At 54.1% G+C, this 17,909-nt stretch overlaps 3 non-coding genes across 3 annotated transcripts; 1 reads left to right on the forward strand and 2 right to left on the reverse strand.

The window, feature by feature from the left end:
• Positions 1–13,430: 13,430 nt before the first annotated feature.
• On the reverse strand, positions 13,431–13,502 carry TRNAC-GCA. Its single transcript has one exon. It is a non-coding gene; the product is annotated as a tRNA-Cys (tRNA).
• Positions 13,503–15,501: 1,999 nt separating this feature from the next.
• TRNAS-AGA lies at positions 15,502–15,583 on the forward strand. The gene has a single exon. It is a non-coding gene; the product is annotated as a tRNA-Ser (tRNA).
• A 1,822-nt stretch (positions 15,584–17,405) lies between these two features.
• Positions 17,406–17,499, reverse strand: TRNAI-UAU. Its single transcript has 2 exons — positions 17,462–17,499; positions 17,406–17,441 (listed from the first exon to the last, which is right to left on the reverse strand). It is a non-coding gene; the product is annotated as a tRNA-Ile (tRNA).
• Positions 17,500–17,909: the final 410 nt, after the last annotated feature.

A 17,909-nucleotide genomic window follows, 5' to 3' on the forward strand; every position in this document is an offset into this window, starting at 1 on the left:
TGAGTGCACTGGCAGGCAGCGCCGCCCAGAGGGGGGGAAAGAGGGGCAATTTGCCCCAGGCCCCGAGCCCCACAGAGTTTTTCAGGGCCCCTGGAGCAGGGTCCTTCACTCGCTCTGGGGGGCCTGGAAAACTCTTGCGGGGCCGGGTGCTGGAGCTTCTTCCGCTCCCGGTCTTCGCCGGCGGCTGCGGTCCTTCCACCCCAGAGCGGAAGGACCCCCCGCTGGCAAATTACTGCCGAAGACGGAGCGGGACCTGCCACTGAAGTGCAGCCCGGTCTTCGGCGGTAATTCGGAGGCGGGGGGCCCTTCCGTTCCAGGACCCGCCGCCGAAGTGCCCCGCAGAATTACCGCCGAAGACCGGGCTGCACTTCGGCAGCGGGTCCCACTTCGGGGGAAATTCGGCAGCGGGGGGGCCCCCGCTGCGGGTCTTTGGGGCACTTCGGCGGCGGGTCCCGGAACAGAAGGGCCCCCCGCTGCCGAAGACCCCGGACCCCTGGAATCCTCTGGGCGGCCCTGCTGGCAGGCAGCTCCACATGGAGCTTCCCACCTAGACATCCCTGGACAAGGTGAGGTGGTGCATTGGCAAAGGGGGCAGTTTGAGCAGCGGTGTGTGTGTGTGTGTGTGTGTGTGTGTGTGTGTGTGTGTGTGTGTGTGTAATTTTGGGAAGTGAAGTCACAAACTGCTGGGGCTGGTTTCCTATTGGTGTGACCGATGTTTGCAAAGCTTCCCCCCCCCATCTTCTTTTGGCACTAGGGCTTTCTGCGCTGCCGTTGACAAGGGCAGTGGCACAAGGGGCTCAGGGTGGAGAATCAGGGAGCCGGCGGGGTGGGGGAGAAAGGGTGCACGGGGGTGTGTGTCACAAGGATAAGAATCACATTTAGCCCTTGCACGGCAATGGTGGTGCACTCACGCACTGCCACAGCTTCTAGTACCATGATTATTTATCTGTACAACAGCAGCACCTACAGAGACCGGGGCAGAATCAAGGCCCCCGTTGGGCCAGGCGCTGCCCAGACACAGTGAGAGACATGCCATGTCCCAGAGAGTTTACAGGCTCCATACCCAAAAAGTGGGAGGAGAAACAGACCCAGTGTCACACAGCAGCACTGAGAGTAAAACCCAGGAGTCCTGGCTCCTCCTGCTCTAACCACTAGACCCCACTCTGCTCCCAGAGTTGGGGACAGAACCCAGGAGCCCTGGCTCCCCAAAAGGGTGGGAGTGGGGTCTAGTGGTTAGAGGAAAGGAAGATGGGTGTCAGGACTCCTAGGTTCCAGTCCCAGTACTGGGGTTAGAGTGGAGTCTCGTACGTTAGCACAGGTGGGGCTGGGAGCCAGGACTCCTGGGTTCTTCCCATCCCCCCCGAACCACCTTGCACAGCAGGAGGGGGCTGGGCAGGAAGCGGTGATGGGGTTAAAAACTACCAAGAAATGCAAATCCTGGAAGGAGCCTGTGCCAGGAACCGGGTGGTACAGAAACCACGGCCCCCATCCACACCTCTAACCTCCCCCTTGGCTGGCACTGGATCATGCCCCCTGTTACCCCCCCAATCCACCCCCTGTGAGCCCTGGGGGACAGGGAATAGCCATGGTGCTAGGCCCCCCATCCAATTGAAGTATTCATTGTTGCAGTGACCCAAGGTGTGTGCACAGAATGGGGATGGAGTGTGTGTGTGTGGGTGGATGGATTGATTTCTGCATGTGTTTGTGTGGTTTTCTGTGGGGGGGGTGTTAATACAGCTGTGGGGGTTCGGTTTGTGGCTGTGCAAGTGTGTGTGTTCATGTGGCTGGATTTGTGCATGTGTTTACATCTGTTAGCAGTTGTGTTGATGTTGGCTGGATTTGTGTGGGTGTTTGTGTATATTAGCAAGTGTGTGTGTGTGTGGCTGGATTCATGCATGTGTTTGTGCATGTTTGCAAGTGTGTGTGTTTGTGTGTGCATGCTCTGCTGCCCTCTTTCGGCACCACAACTGTTTCTCTGTATGTCACAGCCCCCATACCGTTGACCCTGGTGGTGATTTCCACATGTTACAAGGGCTGGCTGGCCTGACCCTTCTCCCCTCTGCGGAGTGTGGTGGGGGCTGCAGCTCACCCCCTGTGGTGCAGGAGTGCCAAGGTGCGGGGCACTGGACTGCGATGCACCTGGAGAGCAGCTCAGATGAGGTGGGGCAGATTTACATTTACCTTCCACTTCCTGGTAGGAGAGTGCTCCCAGAACCTCCAAACTGGCATCAGCATGCAGGATAAATGGTTTGTTTGGGTCAGCAAGTACTAGGACTGGCACATGAATCAGGCAAATAATGATTTCCCGTAAAGCCCTGTCACATCTCTCTTCCCGCCATGTCCCAAATGGAGAGGAGAGGAGCCCCGCCCCTGTCCCAGGCCAGGCACATTAGTTTGGGGGGTGGGGGAGAGGAGGATGACATCATGATGATGATGATGATGATGATGATTGTGGATTAGCCCAACCTAGTCTTTTTGGAGCTGCTGGGAAGACAAGTTTTTTCCTCAGCCCAAGCTCACCAGAGTTGATGTTGTAGTGGGGGAGAGGTATTTCTCATCTGGTTCTTAGATACTCTGTTGACAGCGAGCAGAAGGAAGATTTTTCTTCTTCTTGTAGCTCAAATTCTTCACACACCCCCAATCACTTTCTGCTCTAGCCTGATCTTTTTCTTATGCCTTAATTCTCTTGTTTCAGAGCCCTCACAGCCCAATTCTCTGCCCTAACGTTGAGCTCTCTACTGCACCCTAAACTTCTCATTCCAACCCTACCCCAGAGCCTGCACTCCCTAGCCAGTGCTCTCATCTCCTAGCACTCCAACTCTCTGTCCCATGTAGCCTGATTTAGGATGTACTAATAATATTAATTTGGAAAATATGATGAAAATTTAATTTATTAGCTTACATTTTATTTAATTTAATTGAGTTATGAAGTTACAGTTGCATTACTGCTATTCAAAAGATACATATGGCATTATATGCAACAAAGTTTTGGTTAATATACTCACACCCTTCCTTGATAACCTGGTGGTAAGAGACACAGGACCAGCCTTGCAGTTCAGGTGTCTCAATTCTTGAGTGAAAGATGCAGTGTTTAGAATAAGCTAATGTTACTTTGGGTTTACTTGAATAAGTTAAAATCAAAACCTAATAAACAAAGAATAAAAACGTAGGGAAACCGAGCTTTGCCTAGTTCCTTTGAAACTTAAAGTTTAAGAACAAGTACAGCCTACTGATAGTAGATAGAGAGAGAGTGGAGGAAGTAAGTCAGAATGATAGAGCGATGTGCTCTAGCGAGGTGAGTTACCTCTTTTATAGGGCATAAGTGCCAGAAATCCTTCCTCCTATGCCCAAATTTCCTTCTTTACCCACAAAACGTTAGGGTACGCTTACTTTATAGGCTAGTATGTTTGTGCGTGTTGATGATATGTACATATGCAGATAAGTTCCCTTGTGGTGTACCTGTTAATTCTGTGGGTACAACACTGAAAAAACCCCTATGCCATTCTCCATTGTCGATTGGTCTAGGTAAAGGCCTTAGACAGGTGTGGGTACTTCTCTATTTAAGTAACAAGATAAAGGTCAATTTTCCTTTCTGAGTAAAAGGTCACACTATAGAGATGCTCACTTTGCCTTAACTTAACATACAGGATATGGCCTGTAGGTGCTCGTAAGTCATGTACCCCAGCCCCCTAATCATTTTTATTGCCCTCTGCTGGACTCTCTCCAGTTTGTGCACATCCCTTCTCATGTGGGTCCCAACCCCAAAAGTACTCACATTTCACCCCAATGGCTCCAAAATGTGCTGCCATGGTCAAGTCACTCTTGAGCCTGCTGGCGGAGAACAAGGTGAAAATTAGTCAGGACGTGACTCAGTCAATTCCCTCTGCTCCCAGCAGGTGGTATCGGAAAGCTCCAAGATGGCTCACTTCCCTTTCTCTCATCAGCTTCAGGCCCCAGGGTTACAAATGCACAAACCAGTTGCGAGTCTCCCCTGGGCTCAGGGTGTGGGGCTGCTCTGAGGGGATACACCTACACACTTGGGATATTAGTGCAAAGATTCAGTTTCTCATAGAGAAATCTGAGGGCAATTTATATTTGATAAAAATCTTATTTAGTGAAAGGAAAGCTGCAGTGACAGCCTGGTTAATGGGAAGCAAAACACTTTCCTCCTGGTAGAAACAAGAAGTTAGAATTAGAAATTTACATCGTTTGTTCCAATATTGGCACAGGTTTAATTTTGCTTCTGTGTAGGTTTGTTTCAGGCTGTGACTGTTTTGGTTTATTGGGTTGTTTTGTTTTTTTTTAGTTGGAATGCAGCTTTTAAATGACATTTGCTGGATTCGAATAGCTGACCTGCAACACAAGTTTTGACATAGTTCTGCATATTTTATACAGATTTGGCCAGTATTCAAGGATTCGATTCCTTTATAGGAGGTTTTAGTGGTCAGGCTTATTTATTTTATATTATTTTATCATCCTGCTGTAGCACACCTTTTCGATAAAATGTTGAAATTATTAATTTATGGCATTTGTTAGTTTTTATTTTTAAAAACAAAGTTTTTCTTAATGTTTGGGTTTTAAATTCAGCATTGTTGTTGGTTTCAATTTTTCATTTAGGGGGCGGGGCTGTTGGATGGAGCCATATGGAAATAGGGGGCAGGACCAGGACTCCTGGGTTCTCCCCCAGCTCTGGGAGGGGAGGGGGGCTGGGGGGGTAGAGTGGGGGAGGGGCTGGGGTGCCTGCTGCCCTCGCGGTGACCAGCAGAGCCCCCCCTGCAGCTTGTCCCCCCCCCAACCACGCGCTGGGTGTGCTGGTGCCTGGAGCCACCCCAGTTCCAGCCCCTCTGCCCAGGCAGCTCCCCCAGCCTGACACACACACCCAGCCCCTGCACCCGCCCACCCCAAGGCTCCTCAGCCCAGAGGGGAGCCCCCCGGCTGAGTGGGGAACCAGAACCTCCCGAAATTACCCTGGGACCAGCATGATCTGCCTCCGCCCTGCCCTGCTCCACATGTATTTGGAGTGAGTCAGTTTCCCTGTCCCAACATGTGTCCTGCCATATGTCTCTTCTCCTCCCCAGTTCCCTCCACCCCACCCCATTTCCCCTGCACCCCGGGCTGGGTCTCTGCCAACCCCCCTTCTCCCCTCATTTCCTGCCTCTGGGGGGTCTATGGAGATGGGTCTCTCCTCTGCCATCCCCTCTCCTACTCCCAATATCCCTCTGGGGCTCTGTGGGGCTGGGGCTGGGGGTCTCTCCCTGCCCCTGTGCTCCCCCCTGCACACGATGTCCTGGGAGTGACTCAGTTTCCCTGGACCAACATTTCACACACCCCATCCCCACCCGACATGTCTCCCTCCACCCCACCCCAGTTCTCCTGCACCCCGGGCTGGTTCTCTGCCAACCCCCCCTCCTCCCCTCCTGACCCCAATATCCCCTGCCCCTGCAGGTCTATGGGGCTGGGTCTCTCCCTGAAGCCCCGCCCCCAGCGCGGGGCTCACAGACAATCCCCGCCCGGCGGCTGTGACGTGCGCTGGGGCTGTGACGTGCGGTGACGTGTTCACTCCCTGCAGGCAACTCATTCACTCGAGACCATAACGACAGAAGGTGTCACGTGTCCATGGGCGGGGCTATGCAGATGAGCAGTGTCTGGCGGCAGGACGGAGAGCAGCGAGAGGAACCGAAGGAGCCCGGCGGAGAGAATTCTCTGCGTGTGGACAGAATCCGGTGTGGGGAGTTCGTGCTGTGGGTGCCTGCGCCGGAGTCACTTCGGGGCAGTGATTGCCACTGAGCTACGTAGTGACCAAAGGCGTGTGAATGGGGTGTGGTGCCTGGTGGGGAGCAGCTCATGGTGAAAAGAAAGCAGCAGATCCTGTCCTAGCAGTGGTTTGTGGGGCTGTGGGGGTTTCTTTGCAACCATGAGTGGGATTGTTGTGGGTGCAACTAGACCCCCCCCCCCCCGCTTCTCTGGTGGGGTGGGGCTTCTACTGTTTGCCTTGGGGAGGTTCATGATGTCACAGCCCATGGTTGGGGAGGGTTTTGAATCATGTTTCTGAAGTGGAAGAGCAACTTCCCTTGCTCCCACTCACTCTCCACTAGGGGGCTGGGCTGGGATCTCTAGGGAGGGGAGTAGAGGAAAAAACAGTCTCCCCTATGGAACCCAGGAGTCCTGGCTCCTAGTCCCCCTGCTCTAGACCCCCCTCCAGTCCTAGGGCCAGGGATAGAACCAAGGGGTCCTGGTGCCCAACCCCCTCCCTGCTCTGACCACTCGACCCCACTCCCCTCCCAGGGTGGTGCAGGGGTCACTGGGTCTGTGTCCCAGCTCTGCTAAGGGCCGTGACTGATTTTCCCAAAGTGCTTCCTTCTGAATCCAGCACATCTGCCCCTCCCCCCCCGTCCAGTCACTGCCCACCCCCGTGTGGGGGCACCAGCACTGTGCCGGGTCGTGATGGGAAATTGTCCAAGCTGGCCCAGGAGAGATGTGTGTGTCCCTGCTGCCCCCTGCTGGTGGGGCTGAGCCCTGCTCTGTGTGTGGGTGTGGGTGTGGTGGCTTTGCAGGATTTTGTATCCTGCAGCAAGTGACACACACACACACATTGACGCAGAAAGGGACTCTCAGTCCCAAGAACACTCACACACAACACACCCAGAGGGGCATGCTAGCCCAACCCCCAAAGAGAGAAACAATCACACCCCCAGCCACACTCACAATCACACACACACACCAGAATATTCGCAATTGTGCTCAGAGACACAACCGCGCACAGTTCACTCCCACTGCTCCCAACACAAGGACCTCCTGCCCCACACAGTGTGTGCCGAGGCCTGTGGAACTCACTGCCACTGGACACCCATGAGAATGGACCTTTCCAGGAGACCAATAGACATGGCCATGGCGACAGAGGGGGCTGGGCTCCCAGGGTCTGACCCGGGCTGAGACTGGTTCTGACCTAGAGGGGTCTATCCAGCAGGGGGCAGCGTGACCCACACACAGACCCACCAGAAGCACCTTCCTTAGCAGGTCTCCCAGGCCATCCCCCACCCTGCCCCGGTTGGGTAACAAAGGGGCAGTACGGGACTCTGGGCCGTGTCACAACCCGGCCCCAGCCCCTCGCTCCCACATGCTGGTGAGTTGGGTAACTGCCGAGGGATTGCACAAGAGAGAGTCAGAGCCAGGGAGAGAACCCAGGAGTCCTGGCTCCCCCCCGACACACACCCTAACCACTGGCTCCCACTCCCCTCCCAGGGCTGGAGATAGAACCCAGGAATTCTGACCAGCAACCCCCCTTCCCCGCTCTGACCACTAGACCCCACACTCCCCTTTTAGATTTTAGTCTCGCTGCCTCTTCTATCCACCCACCCCACCTGTCCATCCCTTTGCTGCAGGTTTCTGGGGTGTCACCCCTGCTCTGCACTCCCCCAGTGCAGCCCAAGGCTTTTCCTCCCCCCAATGACATATCCTCACCCCCTCGTGCTGGATCGTCTGCTTGGCCCCCTGCCCCCTCTCGGGGTGCGCTGTGCGGCGTGGCTGGGGATTGTGCAATGGCCCAGCACCAGGCAACACAGAACGGACACCACACGCCCTGCCCTGCCTCACCTGAGCTGCTCTCCAGGTGCATCGGAGCCCAGTGCCCTGCACCTTGGCACTCCTGCCCCACAAGGGGTGAGCTGCAGCCCCCGCCACACTCCGCAGAGGGGAGTAGGGTCAGGCCAGCCAGCCCTTGTAACATGGGGAAATCACCACCGGGGTCGACGGTATGGGGGCTGTGACATACAGAGAAACAGTTGTTGCGCCGAGAGAGGGCAGCAGAGCACACACACACACACACACAAAATTGCAAACATACACAAACACATGCATGAATCCAGCCACACACACACACACTTGCTAATATACACAAACACCCGCACAAATCCAGCCAACATCAACACAACTGCTAACAGATGCAAACACATGCACAAATCCAGCCACATGAACACACACACTTGCACAGCCACAAACACAACCCCCACAGCTGTAATAACACCCCCTCCACACACACACACACACAAAACCCTTACAGAAAACCACACAAACACATGCAGAAATCCATCCATCCACCCACACACACACACCCCATCCCCATTCTGTGCACACACCTTGGGTCACTGCGACACTGAATACTTCAGTTGGATGGGGGGCCCAGCACCATGGCTATTCCCTGCCCCCCAGGGCTCACAGGGGGTGGATTGGGGGGCACAGGTGGCATGATCCAGTGCCAGCCAAGGGCGGGGGTTAGAGATGGGATCGGGGCCGTGGTTTCTGTACCACCCGGTTCCTGGCACAGGCTCCTTCCAGGATTTGCATTTCTTGGTAGTTTTCACCCCATCATCACTTCCTGCCCAGCTCCCTCCTTCTGTGCAAGGTGGTTCAGGGGGGGATGGGAAGAACCCAGGAGTCCTGGCTCCCAGCCCCACCTGTGCTAAGGTACAAGACTCCACTCTAACCCCAGCACTGGGACTGGAACCTAGGAGTCCTGACACCCATCTTCCTTTCCTCTAACCACTAGACCCCACTCCCGCCCTTTTGGGGAGCCAGGACTCCTGGATTCTGTCCCCAACTCTGGGAGCAGAGTGGGGTCTAGTGGTTAGAGCAGGAGGAGCCAGGAGTCCTGGGTTTTACTCTCAGTGCTGCTGTGTGACACTGAGTCTGTTTCTCCTCCCACTTTTTGGGTATGGAGCCTGTAAACTCTCTGGGGCATGGCCTGTCTCTCGCTGTGTCTGGGCAGCGCCTGGCACAATGGGGCCTGATCTCAGCTGGGGCAGGGACTGTCTCTGTGTCTGTGCAGCCCCAGGCACAATGGGGGCCTTGATTCTGCCCCGGTCTCTGTAGGTGCTGCTGTTGTACAGATAAATAGTCGTGATACTAGAAGCTGTGGCAGTGCGTGAGTGCACCACCATTGCCGTGCAAGGGCTAAATGTGATTGTTATCCTTGTGACACACACATCCCCCGTGCACCCTTTCTCCCCCTGTCCCCCGGCTCCCTGATTCTCTGCCCTGAGCCCCTTGTGCCGCTGCCCTTGTCAACGGCAGCGCAGAAAGCCCTAGTGCCAAAAGAAGATGGGCACTAATTTTGCAAAAATCGGTCACACCAATAGGAAACCAGCCCCAGCAGTTTGTGATTTCACTTCCCAAAATTAGATACACACACACACACAAACACACACACAGAGAACCCTGCTCAAACCACCCCCTTTGCCAATGCATCACCTCACCTCGTCCAGGGATGTCTAGGTGGGAAGCTCCATGTGGGAGCGGTGATGGACGGCACCATCAAGGTAGGTTCTGGAGATGGTCCTCCAGGTATGGGCGTCTCGGCTCCAACTGGCACTGGGCTCACGCTGGGCTGCGTTCAGTTTCTCTCTCTGGTGTGCGCCCCGGCTCCACAAACGCCCCCGCCCCCTGCTCTTTCCTTCTGGTACAAAAAATATCCTCTTCCTTCGCCCCAGAGAGAGACACCCACGGTGCTGCTCAGCACATGCCTTCCCCCCACCTTCCCCCCATTCCCAGGAGCGTGCGGGAAGAGGGTCGGGATTGGGGAGAGCCCGTGTCCCGAGGGGAGGGTATGAGGGGGCTTGTCCCCTCCTTGGAGCATGGAGGTGCCAGTAGGCACCTATGGATGGTCCCCCCAAGCAGGGCCAGGATGGAAATGGGAGGCCTGTGCCCCCAACATGGAGAATCTGAGGTGCAACCTTGCTTAATGGGTCAGTCTGTCCTTTCTCTGACTCTCCCATTCCAGCTTCAACTAGCGCTTGTGGCTCATTCGTTCTTTTTCATTCCTTTCCTTCTCTAGCTTGTATGTTCTTGCTTTCTTTTTTCCCCTCTACCTTTCACGCTCTTCCTTTCTTTCCTTCTTTTTCTAATGTTTTTTTCTCTCCCTTTATTTCTTTCTCTGCCTTTCACGTTCTTTTCGCTCTCTCTCTCGCTGGTTATTTTTTTCACTCGCTCTTTTTCCTCGCTCCTTCCAAGCCAAGTGTGTTCTCCTCGCACACAGATTTTGACAGGTTTTCCTTCTGATCAGCAAGTGGATTAAGCACGTCTTCAGTGGGGGGTTGGCATGGCAGGGAGCAGGCTGGCCGGGTGTCTTTGTGGCCGTCTGCTGGTTCTCCCCTCCTCTGGCCCTGACCTCGGTTGCTCTGTGGCTTTTAAGCCTTCCCTTGGAGCTGTCAGCACCAGCCGCCTCTGCTCTAGGTGCCCAAAGGAGGAGAGGTGCTGGGCTCCAGCCTGGGACTCTGCCTCCCTCCTGCCTAGCCCTGACACGCCTTCCTTCACGTGCCATGTGGACAAGAGGTAACATGTGGCTGCAAGTAAAATGGCCAAACTTGTGGGCATCAGGTGAAGCTGTGAGAATCCCAAGCATCTGGTCAAACCACAGGAATCAGCAACCAGGGAAGCAAGTTTTAGAGCCTCAACCCTAGTGGGCAAGTCACCCAGTAGGAGGGGAAAGATTTGCTCTTGCACCACTGGAGACAGGGAAGTTGAGCACTGGAAGCTCCAGGGCTTTACCACAAGCCAACACAAGGTCCCACTGAGATTTGAACTCAGATTGTAGGACTCAGAGTCCTGAGTGCTGCCTGTTACACCATGGGACCAGCTCACCCTGCTGTTTCTGGACATTGGTGACTCTCACGGGGCTGGCTCATGTAAGGGGCTGTTGGCCCCTTACTAAAACTTAGTGGGGTTTTTGGTTGGCTAGTTCCCAGCACCAATAGAAGGGGGAAGGGCCAATGGGAAATCAGGCCCCTGAGACTGACAGTCCCCTGGGCAATGGGGAGAGGCCAAAGCTCCAAGTTAGCCGCACTGATAGGCCAGGCAGTGTAATGAGGGAGTCCCCAGGCCAGGGGGTCCCATCCTCCGTGGGAGCTGGAGCTGCCTGGGCCAGAGTGGGGCGGAGCTAAGGAGAGAGCAGGAGCCTGAGAAGAGCCGGGGAGCAGAGCTGCACCAGCCGGGGAGAACCAGAGCAGATCTGTGCTGGGAGCCGAGCCGCAGCAGCACGAGCCGTAGAAGCTGCCCAGGGAGCAGATCTGTGTGGGGAGAACAGCTGCAGCAAGCGGAGCCTGACTATTGGTCAAAGATGGTGGGGAGGTGGTGACCTCACAGAGAGATGCTGACATCAGCCAGGCAGGACAGGGGTGAGGGGCCAGGGAAACCTCAGAGACCCCTGTGGCTTTGCTTCAGCAAGTCTCCTTCTCCAGGTCTCTCTTTGAGGACTGAGAGAGTATTCGGGTTCACGGACGTGAGCGCCAGGAGGAACCTCTTTTGAGTTTTCTCCTTCCCTTTTCCTGATTTTACTAGAAAACAGCCATCCCTGTTTAGAAGGTAAGAGCCTCCTTGAGGTTTGAAACCTGTTCGGTCTGATCCATCTGGTGACAGTTGAATTCTAGGTATGGAAAACACGAGCTTAAGGAGGCAGAATTTTATTTCACACTTGGGATTTTGTCCCATAGAATCAGTGGGGACATTAGGGTTTGTCCTTTTTGTTTCACCTTTTCCTCCATCCATCCCTCCCTCCTTTCTCTTCATCTCTTGCTTCTTTTGTCCTTTCTCCTGTTCCCCTCCCAACAGCAGGAGCGGTGTGTGTGTGTGTATGTGTGTTGCGGGGGAGTGCTCGGCAGCTCCCACTCTGGGATGTCCACCCAAAAATGTGGGGCTGAAATAGTGCCCAGGCAGTGATCCCCACCGGTGACCTGGGCCATCCTTTGGGCTCTCTGGTGAGAACCCTCAGCCTCCTGTCCTCAGTGGCTGAGCAGCGGGTTATTGACAGGGAGGAGACTCAGGTCCTTGTTGTTCTCTTTTAAGACCAAGGAAATAAGTCAGAACCAGTTCTGTGTTTGATGAATTTTGCTGCTTCCCTGTATTAATGATCTCTGAGCAGTTCATGATTCTCTCTAACATTGCAGTTCTCGTCAAATACTTGATGAATAATTACTGTGCACTGTTGTTGGTCTGGAGCTCATCTGAGAGCACTTTATTCAGGTCATTCAACGTCTGAAATTCAAGATCTGATGGTTAGTTTGAAAATCAGGGCTCTTGTGTCCTACTCCCAACTCTTCCACTGACTGGCTGTGTGACCTAAGAGAAGTCAATTCTCCTTTCTCAGACTTAGCTTCTCCCTCTTTCAAGTAGGGATACTAATGATCCACTCCTACCAGGGCCGGCTCCAGGCCCCAACATGCCAAGCACATGCTTGGGGCGGCATGCCGCAGGGGGCGCTCCACTGGTTGGTGGGAGGGCGGCAGGCGGCTCCAGTGGACCTCCCGCAGGCGTGCCTGCGGATGCTCCACCGGAGCCGCGGGACCAGCGGACCCTCCGCAGGCACGTCTGCAGGAGGTCCACCAGAGTCATGGGACCGGCGACCGCCAGAGCGCCCCCTGTGGAGTGCTGCCATGCTTGGGGCGGTGAAATTCCTAGAGCCACCCCTGGCTCCTACCTACCTCTCGGTAGGTGGAGGCAGCGCCGGCTCTAGGTTTTTTGGCTCCCCAAGCAAAAAAAATTTTGTCTGCCCCCCCCATCCCCTTGCTGCCTGAGCCCTGGGCTCTCCCCTCCCCACACCTGCACCCCCCTGCCTCCCCAGCTCTGGGCCTCCCACCACTCGCACCCCCCTGCTGCCCCAGCCCTGGGCTCTACCCCTGCCCCTCACCCCCCTGCCACCCCTGCCCTGGGCTCTCCCCCACACACACCCTGTGCTGCCCCAGCTCTCGACTCTCCCCTTCCCCCCTACCAGTGCTCCCCCACTCACACCCCCCTGCTGCCCCAGCCCTGGGCTCTACCCCCTGACCCTCACCTCCCTGCTAAGCCAGCCCTGGGCTCTCCCCCCCCCACCCTGTGCTGCCCCAGCTCTCGACTCTCCCCTTCCCCCTACCAGTGCTCCCCCACCCACACCCGCCCTGCTGCCCCAGCCCTCGGCTTCTCCCCCCACCTGCACCCTCCTTCCGCCCCAGCCCTGAGTCACTGGTAACTTGCTCCCAGTTTAATAGAATAGAAAAAAGAGAGGATTGAATGTGTAACAGGGAGTTTGGTAAATCTTGGTTATTTTATTTTTGCAACAGGCTCCTGTCCACCCCCAGTAGAGTTTTCAGTCCCAATGGCAACTTACTTACCAAATGTAATACAGACTAGTCCATGCCTCCCAAGTGGACGTGGTTCTTGTTCTTCTGCACATTGTAGCCCTTGGAGGCCAAGGACCTGCAAATGTGTCTTCATGTGTCTTTGTTTAATTGATGAAAACATAAACTAGACACTTAGAGGATTGGAACTGATTTCATCGGAGGGACATGTTGGCTAGGTTTTTATGTTGAGTGTTTCCATTCATTTCAGGCATCCCTAGTCAGTGGAGCTCCTGAACATAATGAAAATGGATATATAATTCTTTTTGTTGAAGGACCAGGCTTTTAAGGGGGCACTTGGATTTGAACCAAGGACCACTTGATCTGCAGTCAAACACTCTACCACTGAGCTATACCCCCTGACAATTACATTGGCAAGTCAGTGATCTTAAGGATCTTGAAACCTGAGAGTGGAGTTTGTTTCTTCCACACCAGTGTTGCTGTCTGTGCATCCCGGAGCTATGGGGTGAGTGGGGAAGGCCCACAACTAGCTTGTCAGTATCAACAAAGGAGCAGCCGACATCAGGACCAACGAGACGTGCTGGTGGCCCATCAGGAAGAACCCACTCTCCCAGAGACTTCTCGGCGAGGGCACGGTACACAATGGGGGCTACCTACCCGCCACGTCCCAGCAAGGGTCTTTCTAGTCCCACTTCAGTGTTACCCAATTTCTAATCAGTCTTTGGCCCAGATTCCCTCCCTGAGCGGCACCACCACATGCCTGGGCCCCCTGCTAGTGTTAAATCTGCCTTGAGCTGGGACCCAGCTTGGCAAAGAGCCTGCAGCCCCCTCTGTGCTGGGGAGTGAGAGCAGCCCTGGCACTGGGCAGAGCAGCCCTGAGGGAATGAACCCAATGTGCCCGTGAGGCCCTGATCCAGAACCTCTGCCAGGCAGCTTGTGCTGCTCGGGCTTCTCTAGTCTCCAGCGAGGATTCAAAGCTTCTCTGCTCCAGGGGAACCCCTGGGGGAGGGAGGCAGGGCTCCTGCAGGATAAATCTTCCTGCTGGCAGAGCTCCGGTCCCCTCCTCATGGGCACAGGGCGTTGCACACGGCACCCACCACATGCACACACCCCTTTGTGGGGAAAATCAGCTCTGGGATATTGGGGTCAACCCCCCCCCACCTCCTCCCTGCAAAGCTTCTCCTGGCTTCAGTGAGGGAATGGGGGCGTGAGGGGCTAGTGCGGTAACAGCAGCAGCGTGGCCGTGGGGCTCGGCCGGTGGCTGGGGCCAGTCGCCTGAGCATGAACCCAGCCGACCCCAGGAGATGGACCCGGGTCACCAGCCCAACCCACCACGCGGCTGCTGCCGCTGCCCTGTTAGTGCGCGAGCTCCCACAGACCACGCTGGGGAGAGCCCCCAGCTGCAGGGGAGACGCCCCTGAGTGCCTGGCAGGGCCCAGCTCCTGGCTGACTTGTACTGCTGGGGGTCAGGGGGCTGGGTGACAGGGGGGCGTTGGCTCTGGGGTGGGACTGTCACTTTCCCCCCCCCCCCCGCCAAGCCAACAGGATCACAGCAAACGAAACCAGCTCGGCCAGCAGGGGAAGAGTTCAGTCCAGGGCCTGGTGCATTCTGGGAGCAGGGGCGGTGCAGAGAAAGGGCAGATATGGGGCAGCTCTGAACACTCCGCGCAGAACTGCCTGTCCTGTCCCGCAGCCCCTGGTACAGGGGGCTTTTCGCCATAGTTGTAATCAGGCCAATAAATTGAAACAAACCCCTGTTAAATCATTGCTCAGCCCGAGTCCTTCACCCACATTCCTTAGGGCATTGGGTGTTTCATTTCCTGCCTCAATTTCACACAAAGACACAATTTCCTTTGCACAGATCCGTGAACAGCAAAACTTCCCTGTGTCTCTGGTCTGAGCCAGGGCGTTCGATTCCAGTGAACCCTTCTCTCCTGCAAAGCGATGGTCAGACAGAGGGGACATGGCCACCTTCACCTCTGACAGTGAGATATTGGCTCGGCTCTTTCTTTCTGCTGCTGTTGTTAGTCCATGAAACATCAAGGGTGGAATGCAAGGCTGAGTTCACGCGCCAGCCCTCTGAAAAATTTCAGTGCCCCAGAGAAATCCTGACCCCTTCTATTGGAATGATGTGCTGGAGATTTGACTAGGAAAGGGACTGTCTGAATTGTCAGAGTGGCGAATGAACAACAATCTACAGCAATGTCGTTCACACAAACACATTCTAATCTGCTCCAGCCGGAAGGGAAATGGGCAGGAATTCTCGCTGTTCACCCAAGGACAAACTTACACTGATGCGCAGCCGTGAGTGTGCTGGGGAAGCTGGTCTGAGCAAACAATTTGAAGTGACAATTCAGTGAGAACAAAATCATCATGCAGTGAAATGGACCCATGTCAAGTCGTTGTGGCTGAGTGGTTAAGGCGATGGACTAGAAATCCATTGGGGTCTCCCTGCGCAGGTTCGAATCCTGCCAACTACGCAAGCACTGTGCTGCTGTTGTTATTATTGCAGTCTTAGTGCCTGAGCATCCACAGTGCAAACTGGAGATAAATCTAATTTCACTCTGTCTACACTTAAAACGCTGCTGTGGCACTGCTATAGCACTTTGGAGTAGACAGTGACTGGAGGGATTTTCCCATCCCTCTAATAGCTGCATGGACAGAACAATTCTTCCTTTTCTTTAGCACTAACTAACCTGGGATTAGGTCACCTTAACTCTATGAGTTTGTGTGGGGAGTCACACCCTGGGAGACATCGCTTTGCCAGTTCAGTGCCCAGCGTACACCAGCCCTTAGATCCCTCTGGGTATTTCAATGCAGGCACTGACCTGTGAGAGGAAAACATCAGCTCACAAACACAGAGACTGAATTTCCCACATTTAATCTCGCTGCACTTTCCAGAAGGTCACAAAATTCAATTCATTCTTGCTAGGACAGAGAAAAAATAAGTGATACTAAGATTTTGGATTGATTAAATAAAATTAAGTGTTTAATTAATATAGTAAAAATCTGTACTGATTCCTCTAACACCATAGCGTGAAATAGGAACAGAGACAAATATTGTCAGTGACGACTAATTTCACAAATGATCTTCCCATTATTAATTTCCACATTGCCCCTATTGGAGGTCTGGGCATCTCCAGTGTCATTGCTCTGCGTTCACCTTCCCCTAGAATTGTTCTCGGACATTCGCTTTCCTCTGCAGCGTGGGGCACGGGTCACTTGCTGGAGGATTCCCTGCACCTTGAGGTCTTTAAGCCACAATTTGAGGACTTCAATAACTCAGACATAGGTTAGGGGTTTGTTACAGGAGTGGGTGAGTGAGATTCTGTGGCCTGCATTGTGCAGGAGGTCAGACTAGATGATCATAATGGTCCCTTCTGACCTTAAGTCTATGAATCTATGAATCTAGTCCCAAATTTGGAAAACTGTGCAGTTCAGAATGAGAATAGTGACCCCGTCTCCTTCCTGCACCTGCTCTACATTGCTCCACAGCAGCTTCTCCACCTGCAGAGTCACCCCAGCACTGCAGTGCAGCCGCCCAGGGTTCAGCAGGGGCCCCTGGCAAGGACAGTGGGTGCTGCTAACAGCCCGGTGTGCCTGGCCCTGAGGCAGCTGTAAAAAAGCAACCCACCCCCAGAAGTACAGAGACTGAATTCCTTAACTTTAACATCATGACCCCCTGTAGAAAGCCACACGTGTCAGTTGTATTGTCACAGGGAGATGCAAAAATCAAATGACCAATTTTTAAGTTGAGTAAATAAAGTTGAGGGGATAGTTATTAACCTCACAAAAATATACTAAAGATCCCTCAACATAACACCTGAAGGTGAAATATGAACAGAGACAAACCTTATCAGCAAAGGCTCATTTCCCAAACGATCCTCAAAATGTTACTAATTCCCACCCCTCCTCCACAGGAGCTCTGTGCAGTGTCACTGTTCTGCAGGCAGCTTCCCATTCAATGCTGTTGTGGGACATTCCCAGACCTGGAAATGTACCAACGACAGAATTTGAAGAGCAAACCTGGCTCCCCGCACCAGGCGGGATTTCAGTGTTTTGTCCCTGTCACTTAGTCTTTGTCAATAGTACAGATGCCAGGGGCAGGACTCCAGGCTCTGCTTGAGGGATCCTGGCACAGGGGCTGGTGGGGGAGAAAGGATGGTAGATTCTGACCTGGAGAGGAGGTAATAAGTGAAGGGGGCATTTTTTATTAGCCCCCTCCTGAGGGTCCCCAGGGCTGGAATTCTACATTCCACAGGCCAAATGAGGGGGTGACCCCACTTGGCTAATGAAAACCAGTGCTCTAGGTGAGGTTTGAACTCACAACCTCAGCATAGCTCCTCTCAGCACAGCCCTATAAGTACTGTGCGCTAACCAATTGCGCCACTGGAACACCTGTTAATTAGGATTCTCTGAGACCCCTAGGTTGATACAGGCAAGGAGTGACCCCAAAACATTCTCAGTGGGGCTGAGAGCAGGTAGTGACAAGTGTTGGTACTTGGTGGGGTGGATTCTTCTTAAGGCTTCCAGGCACCATTTGACCCTTTTGTTTTTCCCTGTGTAATAACAGAGCTGGTTAAGACTCAATGGAGAGTCTTGCTGCAGACCAACAGATCTGAAATCACTGATAACCAGCTCTAAGCATTAGTCCTGCTTTGGGACAGGGTCTCTCATGCAAGAAACTGCCCAGTCTGCACTAGCAGTGAGGCTCCCTCACTAACAGCTGAAATCAGGGAGAGCTGTGTGAAGTGCAGGGACCCAGGGGTGTCTGAACAGGGGGGAACAACACCCCAGGTGCCCAGA

Source organism: Mauremys mutica, unplaced genomic scaffold (assembly GCF_020497125.1).
Source record: "Mauremys mutica isolate MM-2020 ecotype Southern unplaced genomic scaffold, ASM2049712v1 Super-Scaffold_100099, whole genome shotgun sequence".
NCBI classification, from domain to species: domain Eukaryota; kingdom Metazoa; phylum Chordata; order Testudines; family Geoemydidae; genus Mauremys; species Mauremys mutica.